General features: G+C 28.9%; 1 long non-coding RNA gene across 1 annotated transcript in view; it reads left to right on the forward strand.

Annotated features, from left to right (window-relative positions):
- LOC129966931 (uncharacterized) overlaps positions 1-18,419 on the forward strand; it is a 57,560-nt gene extending 39,141 nt beyond the window's left edge. Inside the window, exons 2-3 of the long non-coding RNA XR_008784317.1 lie at positions 15,291-15,635; positions 17,380-18,419. This is a non-coding gene — a long non-coding RNA (uncharacterized LOC129966931). The remainder of the gene's footprint in view (positions 1-15,290; positions 15,636-17,379) is intronic.
- Positions 18,420-19,157: the final 738 nt, after the last annotated feature.

A 19,157-nucleotide genomic window follows, 5' to 3' on the forward strand; every position in this document is an offset into this window, starting at 1 on the left:
AGCACATGCTCGTGTGCCTTAATCGACTGGCAACTAAATGCAAAGTTCTCTTCACCTCATTTTGGTACTCTTCCCCCAACAGTGTGCGCATCCTTGCAGCCCGAAAAGCGAAGCCATTAACATTCCATACATCGTCATCCGAGCCCCACAGTAATAGAGGACGTTTGGTGAATTACGTATCTCAAAAAGTCTACGTTCTTTGCTAATTAGTGTTTAATCTGCAGATAAACAAGGGGCGCACGCATACCTCTCACAAAATCTACGGCGCAGCTATTAAATATGTTGTTAAGTGGTAGAGGACAAAGTCACCCTTTAATGAAGTAATAACCGTAAATGAAAAATGCAACTCTCCCCTCAAAGTCGCAGAAGACGTGAATTCGTAGAAATTAGTTAGTATTAAGGACTGGAACATGTAACGAGCACTTATTCAATGCAGTATTCGGCGGTAATTGCTTTAATTCGCAACGAAATTTAAAATCACATTTCTTCTGAAGGCAATCAGTTGGAATGGTGTAGATTTTAAGTATGATGAACAGATGCAAAGGTTTAAAACTTTTATAAAGAATGGGAACTGGTTTGACCCATTTACTCGAATTATTTTAATAATTCTAGTAAAACAACAATTATTAAAATAATTTTTTTATGTAAGAGTCAAAAACTCGTATAACAAAACTTGCGTACTGGCGGTTATAATTAACCCCAGTTAATCTCGTTATTTGATCATACACTGGATCAAGGATTCATAATAACAATAATAATAATAATTTATGTGGTTAAAATGTTTTTGAAGCACCTCGGTTGCATCTGAAGTATGTATCTAACTTGATTCTAGATAAAATTTGATGTTTCGACATAAATCGATGGCAAGGATTTATTAAAGGGTACGGTGTCTTTTCCTAATGTGAAATATTCTTTGAAGTACCTTGTATATGACAGATATATATGACTCAATTCCAGATAAATTTAATTTTATTCAATGGATAGGTAGTAAATTTTATGAGTGATGACCTTCATTGCTACCTATGCAAAAGTAAAATAGCATAAAATGGTGCAATAAAAATATCTCGTAAATCATAAAGTTTCAAAAAAATTTTTCTTCCTAAAACAAGAAAAAGAAAAAAAAAAAAAAGGACGATAAAATATATTTGTTATACGATTTGTGTTTAATGCCGATATGTCTTTATGGTCAAATGAAATAACTAGGAACCGGCGTCCTGGCCTAGGGGTAGTGCGTTCTTACCTGTGATCTAGGCGTTCCGGGTTCGAGTCCTGGTTCGGGCATGGTTTCAGGCTTGTGTTCTTTCTGTGAGGTGCGTGAATGAGACCCTCTGTAAAAAGGGGTTGTGCAAGCGAGTGTGTGTGTGCTATCTTCATTTGAGCTAGAAGTCAGACTTCTGCTCTCGGGTGCTCAGATGCCTTATACCTTCACAGAAGCTACAGCGCAAATATTTGGCTTAAAATAGTTACACGACAAAAAAAAAATGACTTGGAATAAGGACATTTACTCAAAGTTAGAATTATCGAATTTTTTAATTTGTAGTAAAATTCATACTTTCAAATAATTTTATTTTTATTTAACTATGATCGAAAAACATTAATAAAATTTTATTGTTTGATTTTTTAAATGTCATTCACACAGTTACGGATTCAATGGTATTAAAATAATGCATTCACAATATTAGGTTGAGTGTCTAATTTTAAATAATAGGGTGTCTGCCCAATAGTTAATATATAAATAATAAGAGATGGGCATATACAAATGAGCATATAGAGATGGATATGCATTGCTAAATGATGAAAAGTTTTTGCTTAATAAAGTTTGAGTCTCAAGTATTTTTTAGGAAAAAACAATATGAAAATTTTTATAATGCTCTAACAATTTAAAAAAATCCACTATTCTGCAATTAAATTTGATCGAAATATGATGAATTAATAATTTTGGCCAATTAATAATTAGTCTAATTTAATTAATTTATTCCAATTAATGACACTTGTGAAAGCGCATCGCGTTTAATCGTAGATCTTTCTTCAGACGTCTTTCAAAAATTATTTAAAATCTTCAAAAATGGTGATATCTGAAGCTTTATAACTCAGTTAGTGTAAACTGCAGAACAAAGAAATTTCTTTGTTGAAAATATTAATACGTCAAAAAGTAATTTTTGAAATACGACTGATCGGACCAGCAGATCGCATTAATATTTTTTCAGCAATAGAGTCATTGACTATAATCAAATTATATATAATCCTTAATGTCATTTTAAACAATTTTCAAACTAGTTCCATTACATGTCTAACCATTTAGAAATTAGTTATTGGGGCATGATTGTAGCGGATTTCTTGCATATACTATTGAATTATGAAACATGAAAGGGCATTCTTAGTTGTAGTACCATCCTCTATTACGAGTGCTACAGAAATACAAACTGATTCAACAAAATTTACTCAAATGAAATTCTTTTTAATTCCCCACACAAAACAGAAAATCCATTTTATTTCAAAAGTAAAACTCTTTATATGCTATATTTCTTTTTGAATGAAGTCTGTCATTTTTTTATGAAATTAAAAAAAATTTCATATACATTTATTTTTTCATAAATGTATGTTTTGATCTTTATAATGATGAAAAAAAATTTTGAAGAGCAATCCTTTTATGCAAAAAGTTTCTTACTTTCTTTCTTATTTTTCCATACATTAACATATCTGAAATGAAATTGAGTAAGCAATTTTCAGTATGCTTCTTCATAGTTGTAAAAGAAGCATATAAGACATTATTATTAGCATATTAAATCAGAATAAATTAAAATGTGTTCGAATTTCATCTCTTAAAAGAATAGAAGTATCATATTTTGTATAGGACGAAGAATTTAACACGAAAGATGCGTCCCCAGTAAAGAGAAGTCTGATTCATTCAGTAAGTATCATAACGTGAAAAGAAACTAAAATTAATTGATATGATTCCATAAATCTTTAAAATCCAAATAACTTTCTTTATTGGGAAATAGGGTGAATATCAATCATAATCTTGTGGGCAGCTTTTCCCTATTTTCTGAAGGCATTTACAGTTCAATAATAAAGCGACTTTCTTCGTCATTAGATTAAATGAAAAAATAACTGATTGGCTAGAAACACTAGAGTTGTCATAATAGAGTTAATGAAATATCCTTAACATAATAAATAACAATCAAAGATATAAATATATCTAATTGTAATAGTAAAAAAGGACAAATATATAGAATTAAAAAGTAAATTAAAATATAAAAGGATGCATTAAATAGTATTTAAAAGCTTATTATTCACTTAAAATTCTCGTGTCACTATAAAAATACAATGTAATTTTAAAAATCTGTATGAATAATAAAGACAAATATATGTTTGCATTGACGTTTATTAGGTCAGTCTTTTTTATCCCAGGTTATTAAAATTGGTACATACATATATTTTGGAAGAGAAATGTGCATTTCGAAGGGATTTTTTTAATAATTTTAATTGATTAAAAATAAAATGAAATTTTGAAAGACTAAAATATTACAGCACAGAATTAATTTATACATTATCTTCGAAATCAAACATTATTTTTCTAACTTTACGAATCTTTTGCTATATAACTTTTTAGTACTTTTATAAATTCTTTAATTAAATACTTTGTGTATGTTTTGCAACAACTCGAACTAAAATGAAACTCAATTATTTTCGTTTATTACTATTACTATTACTGTCTTATAAGGGTTTTTTCCTATTATTACGATCATTGTAAGAAGCTTGCTTATTTTATTTCTTATTAAGAAGATTACAACTTAATTTAATAATGTATATCATATTGAACAGAATGGTTAAGATTTCTAAATAGTATGAATCACTAACATATTAAAATTTAAAGTTTAAAGACATTCTTTTGAATAGTCACTAAGCCAGGGTTGCACAAAATATTTTATCGAAAATTTTAGGAATCATTATCCCTGGAGAATCAATTTGTCTCCAAAGGCGGCTAGTAATAAATAAAAACATCCATTTGAATTAAAAATCAACAGAGAATATAAAAGTTAATGGACTGAAGTTCATGTTTAAAAGCCCATTATTCTTTTAATAATTTCCAATGCCACTTTAAAAATATATCTCTGAAGTTCACATAAGAGGTGAGGACACTATTTGCAGTACTTAGTGGTACATATTTGCTGAAACAATGCTTATAAACAAATGAGATTGGAAAAGGCAAAAGAGAAAAAATATATTATTCATCTCTTTTCTTTCATTTATTCTACAGGGCTTCTAATCACAACTCTCTAATTTTTATCAAAAATGTGAAAAAATGAACAACATCCACTATCTTTTTATGCTTTTCAAACCAGGATTCAAAAAAGTATTTTTAATTGAATTGTTATGATAATAATATGTAGAAAAATGGATATAAAAACGGAGTAATTAGAAAATTTACAGAAATGTGTTAAAACTGAATCATATGATTGCTAAAACAATAGAAACCGAAATAATGGTGATGTGTTACTGGTCGCCATAAGTGATCAGCTGGTTCACTTGGGGTATTGATTATATTTAATTTAAGTTAGATTGTTTAGACATAATTTCATGTCTAAAATTCCATCAAATTTTTAGACATTAAATCTGTGCTATTTTAATTATATTACGTACAATCTGTTTATGGAGAATATGAATTTTTCTAATATAGATCAATTCCGTGTCATCATGACATTATTAAAAGAATAAATGTCCGACAAATCTTTATTTTAAATTTAGCGGTATTGTAAATTCACTTCTTATTTGTACTGTAAATTATATAATTATTAAACAGAATAAATACTACCTTAGCTTTCAACAATGGAAGAAAATCAGGCTATCAAATATTTTACAAAATGATGAGAACGATTTGGATTTTAATCACAGCAATGAAAATTTTGTTCTGAAATATACTTAAATATATTTTTAAAAGTTAATTAAATCTAGAATAAAGATTTTTACAGAAACTAAACTGACATCAATAAAAGAGTAATTTTTAGGATTTTAAAGTTTTTTTAAAAAATTATTTGGGGACGGGAATAATTTTGGAAGTTATCGTGAAAAAAACCCCCATTAAAATCTAGATTAATTTTTAATTAATTAAATTAAAATTAAAATTTGAAAAAAATAGCTCCGAGGTTCCCATTTTAACCCTCCAAATTCTATATATGCCAATTTTGGTAGCTTGAGATCAAATTATCTGGCATGTAGAGCACCAATATATACACACATACACACATGCATACATTTACCTTTATTATAAGTTTACAATAGATAAATGATTCATTTATTTTAGTTTGGGTATCCATCTATTAACTTTTAAGCACAAAAATATTAGAGATAGTAAGTGAATTTGTCGATCTATTGTAATAGATTTGCATTATTTTTGTCTGCATGTAAATTTTTCACAAAAATTTATTCTGCTCATACACTATTGCTTGATGCCTCGACCTTAGTGAAGAGGTTAAGCTGAAAATCACCACTGAGTAATTGTCTAACGTCTTTTTGCGTGACGCTTTCAATTACTTTTCTCATCTGTAAAGCTTACTCGGTTTAAAACACATAAACCGATAGGACTGAGCGAAAATCCTGTTATATATGAAATCCGCCAATAAATGTTCTTTAAGCTAGCTAAACAATGCATCAATTATTGTTTGAAAAATTGATGTCAGTGAAAATGGAGAGACCACACAGATGAAATCGCAGAATCAAATAATTCCATAATTATATGGCATTGACATATCTGTACCCAGAAACATTTATCAACGTGTAAAGTACAAGGTCATTGATTGATTGCTTTTATAGACGTTAGATATGGCTTTATTTGTTTGACTTACTTGGGTGACTGTAATTCTTTTCAAAACAATAAGCGGTGGTAGGGATTTTTTTCGCAACCAATTATAATAATGATGTTGAATTTCTCCATTTCCAATTCAAATCATGATTATAAGATTTATTTGCATATTATTTCTATTAGTTTGGTTTAAGGAGAAATGCTCCAGAAACCAAAGAAAGTGAATTTTACAAATTTGAAGATGCCGTCAATGTATAAAGTACAAGGTCATTGACTGATTGCTTTTATAGACGTTAGATATGGCTTTATTTGTTTGACTTACTTGGGTGACTGTAATTCTTTTCAAAACCATAAACGGTGGTTGGTATTTTTTCGTAACCAATTATAATAATGATATTGAATTTCACCATTTCCAATTCAAATCATGATTATAAGATTTATTTGCATATTATTTCTATTAGTTTGGTTTAAGGAGAAATGCTCCAAAAACCAAAGAAAGTGAATTTTACAAATTCAATGATGCCGACTAAAAATCTGACAGTATGAATTGCAAGATAATTTTAGTTTTCGAAATTTTAAAACAAGTATTATATATCCATAGACATTACTTTTAAATTTAATTTGTATATTTATGATACATATATTTATATATTTGTTTCTGCTACTCTTTGTCCAGTTATGATATTCCTCTACTGGCCTGTTTTATTTGGACAGTACCTTTTAAAATTTAACAGCAATCACAGATTGCATCGTTCTACTTTAATCGTGTTAATATTTTTCGAGAAATATTATAAGAGTACAAAAATTAATTAGACATTATAAATATGCTGGACTTTATAAAATTTTAAATTCTATGAATATATTAGACATTATAGATATAATAAACTTGTTAGACATTATTTGTATTAGATTTAGTCATTAAAAACATATTATAGATTTAAAAACATATTATAGACATTAGTGTTTCGCTATTATATCAGTAAGTGAGTGTATTTTTATATGAAACCCCGAATAAATTTAATTGTAAAATTATTGATCAGAATAAAGTATGAACTTCACACATATGCTCTAATCATTGCATAGCAACTCTTTTTAAAAGGCTAAATGTAAAAAAAAATGTACATCATGAATTAAGGCATTTAAAACTACATTTTTCACATCATTTTCTTATTGAATTTTCTTCTGGCATCTGTGGTTTATTCAGCAATGTGTATGGTGATGGGTTACCATACATATACATTGTTTTTTTATGAGTTTGTATGAGGGAATGCTACAAAAAGAAATGGAGCCAGTCCCTATCCCAAACTGTTGGAATGTCATACGTGACACTAACTTTAAATTCAGTTTCATACTTATAAATTAATATAAAGAGGACAATAAAGAAACCGCGCACATTGTATTTTCCATAATTAAATGAATATCTTGATAGTTCCAGTACTGCAAGTAGTTTATATTCATCATATGTATGTTTATATTCTTGTTTTAACAATAGTTCATATATTTGGTAAATCTCGAATATTCTAACACTTTTATTGTTATTTTTGAACTGTGCAAATAAAAATCAACTGGATTAAAATAACTTCCTTTTCAGAGCGAAAAAAAAAGTGTTGAATTGTAAATTAACTTCATTTATTAATTGCTTTTATATGTTTTTAATAAGTTTAACTAGTTATTAAATAGAATCGATATTAAGAAATCATACTTGAAAGATAGGATATAAGTTTTGCTATATGTTAGAATTTACTTAAATTTTCTTCTTTTAATTCACATTCGCAGGCTTATTTAAAAACTTATTTAGCGCATTTATCAATGACTGAAAAATCGATGTTATAAATAATAACTGGTTTATTCCATTATGCTTTTGAGTGACAGGTTCAATTAATTTACTCATATTATTTAATTTTAAAATCCATGAACTGATAGAATTATAAGTAAATGTTGTTATCCGTTAAAATCCAGATTCAAGTAAACTCTCTTTAACCAACTAAACAATGTATCTATTATTGTTCTAAAATGTGATATAGTATCTTAGTACAAAATCTTATAATCAAATAATTATATGTATTTGAAGATTCTTGTATAAAATACATGTATTCAGAAATATCATTAGCATAGGACATTATACCATGAGAGACAAAGCAACTATTGATTTAAATTTTTCACATCAGGAAAGGTTTTTCAAGGGCATTTGAAGTTATTTCATGGTGGTTTCTGAACTGTTTTAAACGCATCATCATTGTTATATGATTATTTTGAGTAATGTTTTTAATACTTATTGGTTCTATATAACATTTTCGATTAGCTCCCTTTTGTTAAATATTTTCTTTGTTGGAACATTAAAAAATGAGGCAAAGTGAGTTTCAGGATTTGTTGGAATCTACATATTTTATGCATGCATTAGCGTTTGAAGAATTGGCATCATTTAAAAAGATAAGCCAAAAATCCCCATGATTTACTGCTTATGCTTGATATTTTCTATAGGTTTATTCATCTATAAGCAGATTTAATTTTAAAATACAAAAACTGATGGGACAATAGGGACGTTCAGTTATTCATTTAAATCTACAGACGCGGATAAAACTCTACGAGCTATTTAAACAATGCCTCGATTATTTGAAAAATAACAGACAAAACAGACAAAATCAAAGAATCAAATAATTCTATAATTATACATCATTGAAGGATTATTGTGCCAAGCATCTGAAGCATTCATCATTAAAAGAAACAGATGGGCATTAATTGAGTCCTCTTAACAGAAGCTAAATATGCCTGTACTTGCTTGGCTTATCAGTACGATCAGAATTCCGCTCAACAAGACCGGATAGCGTTTGAGGTTTTCGGGGAAGGCTTTGAGGTGGTGGAAATGTGATCCAGCTCGAAACAGAAGTGTTGCACATAAGGCATATCATCAATCATTTTTCGCTAAATTTCATCTCCAACGTGTCAAATGAAAAGGTTATTATAAGAAATTGAAAGCTGATATTTTTGCTGTTGTTTTACGAGGACCTTGTAGAATACTTCATGTTTTCATTGACATTTAATTAATGTACTTCTAAAAAGGAACACGTTGGTTGTCTTGATTAAAACAGTGACTGAGAAAGATGCTGCAAAAATGAAAAATAGTTATCCAGTAAGGTGGTCCTTCAAAAAACGAAAGAAAGATTACCTTTATTTCCGTTCATGAGAAAGATACAAAAGTATATTTTAGTGCACCGTGTACAAAATATGCCATATGCCCAAATATATGCCATATGCCAAAATATGCCATGGGCAAAAATTTCAATTTCGAAATTTTGACGAGATTATTTCTGGAGTCCCATAACAATAACTATTATTAATTCGATAAATCCTGAATGTAGTTTGATAATCAATATTGAAATTATGTATTAAACTTTAGACTAAATACAACAACGGTTATTATTCTGTCTTTTCGAACATGCATGAATGCGATAAATAAAAATGGAAATAAATGAAATTCTATAAGTGGTTCTATCATTTCACAACTACATTTAATTTTCGACTTAATTAGTGAAAATGTATATGCTAATAATGTGTACTTGATTTATTTGTCTAAGAGTAAAGATTACGTAAAAGCAGAGAGGAGTAGGGATATATTCTTCATGATTTATAAGTTTTTAGACATTTTTTTGAAAATATTTTTTGGAAAGATAACCAGCATATATGGAGTAATATGAATTAACCATTTTTTTTGCTAAACCGTTGGGCATTCCTAATTAATACGTTATTATAAGCAATAAAATAGTTCTAAATACGTTGCCATAATAAATAATTTTCCATAATTTTTGGTAATATATTTTTAACACATAAGAATTTTATACCGCATGGGTAAAAGGTCTGTAGATATACCAGGAAAAAGGAAGAAAGGTAAAAGTGGATTGATTCAATGTGCATATTTCATTTATTTATTCGCAAAAAAAATTTAGTACAAAAAAAACTGATACACGCTGCTAATAAAAACAAATGAATATGCAAATAAAATAAATATCGATTTTAATTTTCTATTATAAATATTCAGTGTAGTTTCCAACAAAAGATGTATTAAGATAAATTGCTAATTCGCCAAGCAAATTATCCCAATGACATAATATACAACGTATTTGTTGGGAGAACGTATAACAACAAATAAATCTAACTTTATCTCCAATACAGTGACTCTTTATCGGCTACAAGTAATAATATAGTATCTTTCTTCATTAAAAATAACTATAATAAATAAAAAATCCATGTGCATGGAATATTCACTTTTCAAAACTATCTAAAAATATGATTATTTTCTCATTTTTTCTCATTTTTAAATATGTTTACTGTTTGTTTTTTTTTTCGCCTATTCTGAATAAGAACTTTTTCTATTTAATATGAAATTGCTAATTTTTTTAGATCTGATACAATTTATAACTATTAATATTATTCAAAAAATTTTGGTAGATCGGAGAAATTTATCTTTTGTTATCTCGCCATTTTAGTGCCGTTAACTAATTCCTTTCGTCATATTTCAGCAAATTTCACTACATCTAATTGATTTTAAAATCTAATGTATATATTATTCTAAAATCCAATCCATTTCCATATATGTCATATCTATAAAACTATAATGAATAAAAAAAATTTAAAAAAAGAAAAAAAAACGTTATAAATATAAGGCAAAATAAGGTAGTTCCCAAAAATATAACAAAAAATATAGACTATTGTTCAAAAGTTGAAATTAGGTAAAGGAATGCTGTACCATAATAAAAACATATGAAAAAAGTTTCATGGAACTATTTGTAAAATTGGCGGAGATATTTGCGATTGCAGATATAACATTTCCATGACTTGGAAAAGGTTTCGTTCTAAAATTGGAAAATGTATTCTAGGTATTATAATACTGTTTTTTTTTCTAATTAATCAATGTCGAAGTGAAATTTAACGAAGGAAGTAACCAAAAATAATTTGAAAAATTTGAAAAACGCACTTGGATGTGGGAAAATCTGTGGATACATTTTTCAATTGTAGGTTGAACTCTTTTTCAAGTCCCGAAAAGTTCTTAATTTTAATCGCAAATATATCTGCCAATTTTACAATTAACTTCATGAAACTTTCTCACATATTTTCATTAATGCATAATGTACATTTTACTAATTGGAATTTTTGGACGATATCCTTTATTTTTTCAGTTATTTTTGCAATTTCCTTATTTTGTAAATATGGATCCTATAATTTGCATCAATAAATTTAGTATAGTCACTTTATTACAGGTACACATTACTTCCCTGACTATATGATTCGCCGTTTTGAATTTAAAGGACTTAAAAGGACTTTACCGATTACCTAGCATATTTATGTAAATGTAACCACTAAAGAACAGAAATCAGTTAATCATCAGATTAGCTAGCTAATCTGTCCATTACCTGCTAGACACTCGTTAATATTCACATTACTTACTAGGCACTCTTTGATGTGAAAATGAGATATTTGCTGGAACAACAGCAGAGTTTCTGATGCTTAAATTAAACGCCATTTATTCATTTTTTGATGTCTAAAGAATCACTTTGATACAATCAAGCGCACAACAAATTAGTTGATAGAATCATTCATAAATCAATTGAAAAATTATCAAGCGAACAAGAATCAAACGTTTTACCATATTTTTATAAATAAGGAAATGAATTTGAGATATATGTGAAGTATGCTTACTTATTAGTATAATCTAAAAATAGGTGACACTTTGAATTGCATAGCAATTGATTTTTTATACAAGCACAGCTTTTTGGGTACGGGACTTTAACTGTACGAAAGATGCCAATATGTACATTACCTGGATAAAATGCGGAAAACTCTTGATTCCGCACTTTCACGGAGCAAATCAGTTAATTTATAGATAGCTAGATAATCTGCGCATTAAGGATTTTCGAGCTTTAACAGTAACATATATATTAAAGATGCATCTATCAAATATAAAATATGAAATAGAAGGCGAATCATAACTGTCAACGAATACAAAGAGTAAAAAAAAAAGGGGGGGGGGAATTATTTTTGAAAGATTTTATAAATCGCAATGAAATTACTATAAACATGAAAAGTAAAATAATGCATTACGCAGTGATGAAATTTATTTATTTTTTGGTATCATTGCAACATCCAACATTTTTAATAAAATTCAGTTTTAATTCTTTCTCTTACCGTATTACAAATAGACCATTTGTTCGAATCCGGTAATTTTCGCTTCATATTTTTTTTTCTTTGTGTGTGAAACAAACTTTCCATGATCGATGTCAAATTTAACTTTAACATCAAAATCAAAAAAGAAACCCACATTAGAAAGAAAATTATTTCCCCAGAATATCCCTCAGTTCCAACATTTCTAATGCAATTTAGCTTTAATTCTTCCCTCCCAGCTCTATAGCATAACGGACCATGTGTTCGAAACCGGTAAATATTCGTTTCGTATTTCCAACCGCCTGCAAAGCCAAGTCGACGCCGTGCGTCCTAAGATCTTGTCCGGCGGCTTTCTGCTTCTAATCATCGGTGAACCATAAAGAATTTTTTGCCCTCACTGGTCTTAACTTTCTTTGGTTACCTACCCCACAGAGTGGAATACTCGAATAATCAAAGAATACTTTTGTTTTTCTGAATTCGGATGTCTTCTCCGGTACTGCACATGAGAAATCAATATTAAATTGGAAATTTTAGTTTTAGCCTTGAATCATTTATGTTTGTTGTTTCTTCTAATTTCGTTTAAACAAATCATTATCTTCAGGCATAGATGTTGCCTACCAGTGGTAATTGTAGTATTGAAACCGGCGTCTTGAAGGCTCATTGTATTTAGTGTACAACTGCGTTAACTGCAAAATTTGTCTTTATTTTCCGCAATTGTAAAATGATACGGCTGTGGACTAATGTCCAATTTTTGTTCAAACTAATCATTACCTTCTGGCATGAGAGGTAATCATCATTGGTAATTTGCAATTTTAGATGGCGCCATTTTATTGTGAGAAAATTTAAAACAACTCAGAGATTTTAATTTCTTTTCTCTTTTTGTTTCTGAATACTAAAAATAAAATAAAGCAATTATGAACTTGGTAAAACATTTGTTTCATTATACTTTTCCCATTAAAGTGTCATTAGTATAACACCAAGACGCAAAGTTTAATATTTTAAAAAATGAATTGCGAAAATTCGGATTTAAACATTATCCATTAAAATAATTTATGTAAAAAATTCGGTAAACATACAACACTAATGGTTTTAATTCGAAATAATACTTATCATTAATACGATTAAAATTCATCTAAATCTTCTCTATATAGTTTCCAGACCATCAGGAAGTAAATGAAAAAGGAAGCATTTTTGCTAATCCTTTCGATTGTAACAAAATAATACATATCATAAGATTAAATATGAAGAAATTTTCTTTTACAAATAGCAAATCTTTGATTATAAGTCGATTTTTTTTTCAGTTTTATTTCAATTACAACCAACGAAAATGCTGTTCTGCTCGTGCACTTCTATATTATAATGTTTGGCTTAATTTCACAGTTTAGTGGAAATTATCGAGGAGATTGTTTCTTTTTAATTATCTCGCATGAACAGAAGGATTCGTCTAAAAATGAGACAGATATTTACCATTTCCGTGACTGAATAATATCTCAGATCTCTTATTGAATTTATAAATAACCATGTTCACATATACATAGACGGTTAAACTTCCTTTTGATATATTTCGTCCAAAATCTATACAAATATATATTTTTATTGTAAAGACCATATGTCAGATTTTATTTGCTACAAATTTTGTTTTTGTAAACTTTTATTTTATTTAACTTTTTTTTATAAAGATGTAACTTTGTAGACGGAATTTTAACTAATTTTTAATCTGCTAAGTTTTAAAATGTTCTTCCCTTAAATGCTCTCGATGACAATTTACTATTTGAATATTTTTAGAAACTTTATTATTCAATAGCTGATTAATTCAATTAAATTTTTATTCCATAAAAGTGGCGCCACTTGGAAGTGAATTTATTTTGAAATTCCGTAATGTAATTTTTATGAAAATTAACTACAAATTAATAATAGAAACTATAAAATAATTGAAAGAAAAAATTCTACTTTCTATTCCACTGCAATAAACATGTGTTTTTTAAAATATATTTTTATTTAACTTATTGAGTTAATATTTTCACAATCAGACACTATCGTAAAAATGGTGTCTCTTCTAATATTTCAAATATGGTAATTCTCCAAAAGTTTGTGGAAGAATCATTTGATTATTACAATATTTCCTCGTTTTCTACTTAGATATGATAAAATAAAAAAGAATGCATGAAAAAAAAAGTTTATTAACATAAATTTACAAACTCCGGTTGATTTTAACAATTATTTAAATCAAGTTGAAAATAATAAGGAAGTTGAAAAGCGTGTTTCTAAACAACTTCACTTATCAAAACTTACTTAATCAAAACATATTCACGTAACAGCCATATACAAATTAAGAAGTGAATGAATATAAATCAGTGTGAATTAGATCATGAATATTTATTTCAAGTAAATTAACATATACAAACGATCAATCACTGATTTATTTTGGAAGGTTTATGCAAAAGATGAAAATTAACGATTTATAATCACCGTGCAAAATTAGTAATAACCAATTTCAATTCAATTTCATACTAATTTTCTGGATTTGTATGTATTGTTTTTTAAGAAATATCAATCTCATCATTATTGTCAATGTCTATTGAGTATATCTTTTCATCAGAAAGATTTATTTTATTTTATTTCTTTTTTCGCCAGCACTACTGCACTTCAAAATGAGGTAGAGGTCGACTATTATTTTATTTTATAACAATAGCCAAACAGGACACAGAATAATTATGTCTGCATAATTGAAGGATAATTTGAGTATTATTCAAAATAAACTTTTTGCTACCAATTTAATATCATAAGTTTTATTTCATCATTACCTCGACATATAAGCTAAGAATATAGAGGAAGTAGAGAAAGTTTAAGAATATGTCGAATTTAAATGCCGCATATTCTTAAATTAGAAGAGAATATTTGTTCATCCAGGCTTCATCAATAACAAAAATTGTGTGAATGAATGCTGGCCTTTTACAGGACAGACCGTTTGACCTAGAGCCATGAAATTTGGTAAATTATGTAATGGAAAGTGGTAATGTGCACATCTCAATGCGATTTTTTTTTGAAATTTTAATTAGAATCTTAATTAATAAAAAAATTTGTTGTTTTCCAGCAAAAATTTATTTGTTGTAAAGGTTTCAAGTACAACAGATGAATTTAAAAATTATTAAATAAGTTTTTATATAAGTTAATATTTATAGAAATTGTGTTCAATAAATAACTAGAGTAAAGTAAATAAATAAATAAGTTTCTATATAACTTAATTTCTATAGAAATTTAGTTCGTTAAATAGCTACAGAAAAAATATATATAATTACTATATTAATTTATAATATACTTTTCGTTTCAGGATACTGAGATAATATTCATGGTTAGTTCAGTTTAGTTGTATTAACGTCCCGTTGTAAAGCAACACTAGGGTTATTTTGGGACGGACCTCGTAATTTTGAGCCACGGTCAGATGCTGAGGAAGATACCCGAGCCGGCATCCCCCTCTCCGCATAACATTACACCAGCGGGAGGACGGATTTAACGTGGAGGAGGCCCTGACGGATTTAACGTGCAACAGACCCCTTTACACGGCGGTTATTCGGTGGAATCGGTTTCGAACCTGAAACACTGCGGTTCACGAGCCGAGACCTCATCACCAGGCAACTGCGGCGCAGTGTAATCATGGATATTTAACTCTGCAAAGGTGTGATATGCAATGTTTAATGCATTTCTGAATTTTTTTCCTTTTTTTTTTTTTTTTTTTTTGTTAGGCCCTGATCTTGACTTCTGTCCGTTAGATGCCTTTTTTTTTTTTTTTTCTTATCTCATTCCTTTTTTGACGAAATAAATACTTCCTCGCGCATGCGCAAAAGTACGGAGGAAAAAACGCTCCGTGTCTGAGACTCGACAATAGAAGGAATAAAAAGGAATTTTCTTTAAATAGTGAAGCAAATAAATTATGAAATTACTATATCAAAGAAGAAACTCTGAGAAAGAAAATTTCCCATTAAAACTAAACATAAAGTATCTACTCGAAATGATTGCTTTCTAATATTGTCATCGTCGTGTTAATACTGAAAAGATGTGTACGATGCCTATTATTGTATTATTCATTTCAGGTCCTCAGGAATTTGAGATGTCGTTTAAATAATTTAGAGGCTTTCATCAACTGACTAAATAAAAAGAGAAATATTTGGTACCTTTGGTTCAAGAGTCTTTTAAATTATTCTCTCATGCTATGATAGTATTTAATAATTAGAAATTTTATACATTTTCTTGAATACCTTCTTCATATTTGTGCTTCTAATTTCAAAATTGTAAAGAAAATTCTTATTCCTAATTAGTTGCACTCAATGAATATTTCTTAACAGAAGCAACAGAAGTATTTTTTAAAGAAATTGGTTTTCTCGTATTCTTTTATATCTCTTAAGTTCTTATCTACTTTATATAATTTACTGTCTTACTATTATTATTTTTTGTTTATTGTTAAATAAGTTTCAATGTTCTAAAAAATATAAAATTTGACTTATTAGTTTTATGATGCTTGACTGTTTATAGAGACAGAGAATATAACATTTAGATAATTTGCAGTATCAAATCCATGCTTCCAAATATATCTAGCATTTGATCAATTATTTCTATGCATACAATAAATATTGATAGGCAACAACTTTTTTAAAAATGGATTGTATTCTCACTTCAATTAATCATACAAAATCTGTTTATGAACTAATATATGTAACGTATTTTGAAAGCTTTAGCTTAAATATAAGAGAATGAAATTTTAGTTATTTAACGTTTAATATCTGTTTTGTTTGTTGTTAGAGATTCAATTAATTATAATTTAATCGTTCTAGCTCTTACAGTACTACAGCTTACAGTCTGAATGTAAGCCTATTACATTTTGAAAATCATTCTGTGGAAAAAACTACATATAAATTATTAAATCCATTTTAACCCAGTAAATAGTGTGTTCCACAAGATTATATTCATTTGGTAGCCACATAGATAATGCTCATATATTTTTTAAAACGAGGAGCTCCAAAGCTGTTTAGCTTCAAAGGATTGTATTTTTTATGGCTGCATATTCTTTTGGATTTTATCACCATGTGATACATTATATACTTTGCAAAATTACTCGTCAATGAAATAAAATACGTGAAATTAAGCAATTACACTCCTATCACTTAAGTTATGTTTGTTCGTTGTTTTCTTTACTTATGTTTTGCTACATTGTTATTTTATTTATTAGTTCTCGAAAGGATTGTATTTTCTTATGGTTGCATGTTCTTTTGGATTTAATCATCATGTGATACATTATATACTTTGAAAAATTAGTCGTGAATGAAATAAAATACATGCAATTAAGCAATTACAATCACTTAAGTTATGTTTGTTCGTTGTTATCTTTACTTATGTTTTATTTCTTATATGTAATTTCATTCTAGTGATACTTCAGTGTTTACGATGAAGCGAACTCTTTTCATCATTCATCATCAAGTTTATTTTAAAGACTTTTCTTTTTACTCATTTTCTTTCTGTTGACCTGGAAACTAGCACCATTTCCTGTGTGTTGAAGGCGAACAACGAAGTAATAAACCAAGAACCAGCAAGAAGAAGATAACAACCACTTCATCATCGGAACAATTTACCTCGCTTTTCAGAGCTTTCTCTTCATTCCCATTTCATCCACTTCATCCCCAGGCGTGTTTCCTTTCGTTTCTTCGCCAAGCGGAACCAACGCGAATCCATCCAGAGGACCGAGTATGATGTCAGTTGACGGAGTCATCCACAAATCTATTTCCCCAAGCGCGTCAAGAGCTGGTAACACAACACTTCCCCCCAAATAAGATTGAAATTTATCTGGCCGTCTGTCTGCAATTTCATTATACTAAAGCGGCTCCTGAAAAAAACATTCCCTCATCAGCCAGAAGTAACCGCAACCAACAAGAGGTTAGCAGTGCTAATTAGTACCGCCTCGTTGCACATCTGCCTCCCACACCCCACCGTGCCCGCCTTGGTCTTTTATCTCTGGAGCAGATGATCGCTACAGAGGTTCCCTTTTGCTATTTCCAGCGGCTCTGGACTGCTGTCAGCAATCAATCAGATTTGTGTCGCTCCAGACGAGACGCTTTTATCGTGACTTGACATCGGCCAGCACTTGTAGCATGAAGGGTTGTCGCTGGTGATTTTCTTTGGATGCTTCAAGTGTGTGGCCAAGTGAAAAAATAAAGCTCTTTTTCAGATGGGGTTAATTTTCTGGAGTCCATTAAGATTGCTGCCTTTGGCAAAGAATAGACAATATAGATGGCGGAAGATGATTGCAGGAGTCATTTGGCTTCCTAATCACTACCAAGAAATTCGTGACTTCACAGGGTATTTTTGTAGATTGCTTAAATCTTGATGATCTGTGAAAATCTTTGTATAAATGCGTCTTTTTCCTTGGGATTCTCATTTTCTTAAAAAAGATAAAAGTCTTAAATATTTATTTAGAAATCATTGATTTGTTGGTGGCTGTTACGGTAATTAATTTCTTGGAATTCTGCTAACTTAACGTAATTTTGAATTCGAAATAGCATATGAGTTTTTGTAGGAAGCAAATATTCACAAACATCGAATGTTACTTGTTAGAACTCTTGTTCTTAATTATTGTCAACAATTTGTAAACTCGCATAGTTTTCATAATGAGCCTTTTGATAGGAATGAATTATTATCTCAACACCATTGCCTTTAAACAGAAAGATGACATTAAACATAGTTATGTTATATACACACTAAGGACAGATGGATATGTATGCATACATTGCCCATATCAAATTTCCAAAAATGTTTCATTCGTTTTGAATGAGTATATTAGTACTCATCGGAAACTAACCATAATTTTTCGAGCCTTACAATACCTTTTCAATACATAATTAGATTACGAAAAAACAAAAATTATATGGAAAAAATTGTCGTTTCTCCAAATGTCCCTTAGATAAAATTGTCGTTTCTCCAAATGTTCCATAAATAAAATTGTCGTTTCTCCAAATGTTCCATAGATAAAATTGTCGTTTCTCCAAATGTTCCATAGATAAAATTGTCGTTTCTCCAAATGTTCCATAGATAAAAAAAAAATAGTTATTCCATTTGGTCTATGTATGACAAAACAAAAACTGTGATTTCTAATTAAATATGTCACATTATTCCATGTTTTTGCTTCGGGACAAACTTGGGATATTTGGAT

Source organism: Argiope bruennichi, chromosome 4 (genome assembly GCF_947563725.1).
Source record: "Argiope bruennichi chromosome 4, qqArgBrue1.1, whole genome shotgun sequence".
Taxonomy (NCBI): domain Eukaryota; kingdom Metazoa; phylum Arthropoda; class Arachnida; order Araneae; family Araneidae; genus Argiope; species Argiope bruennichi.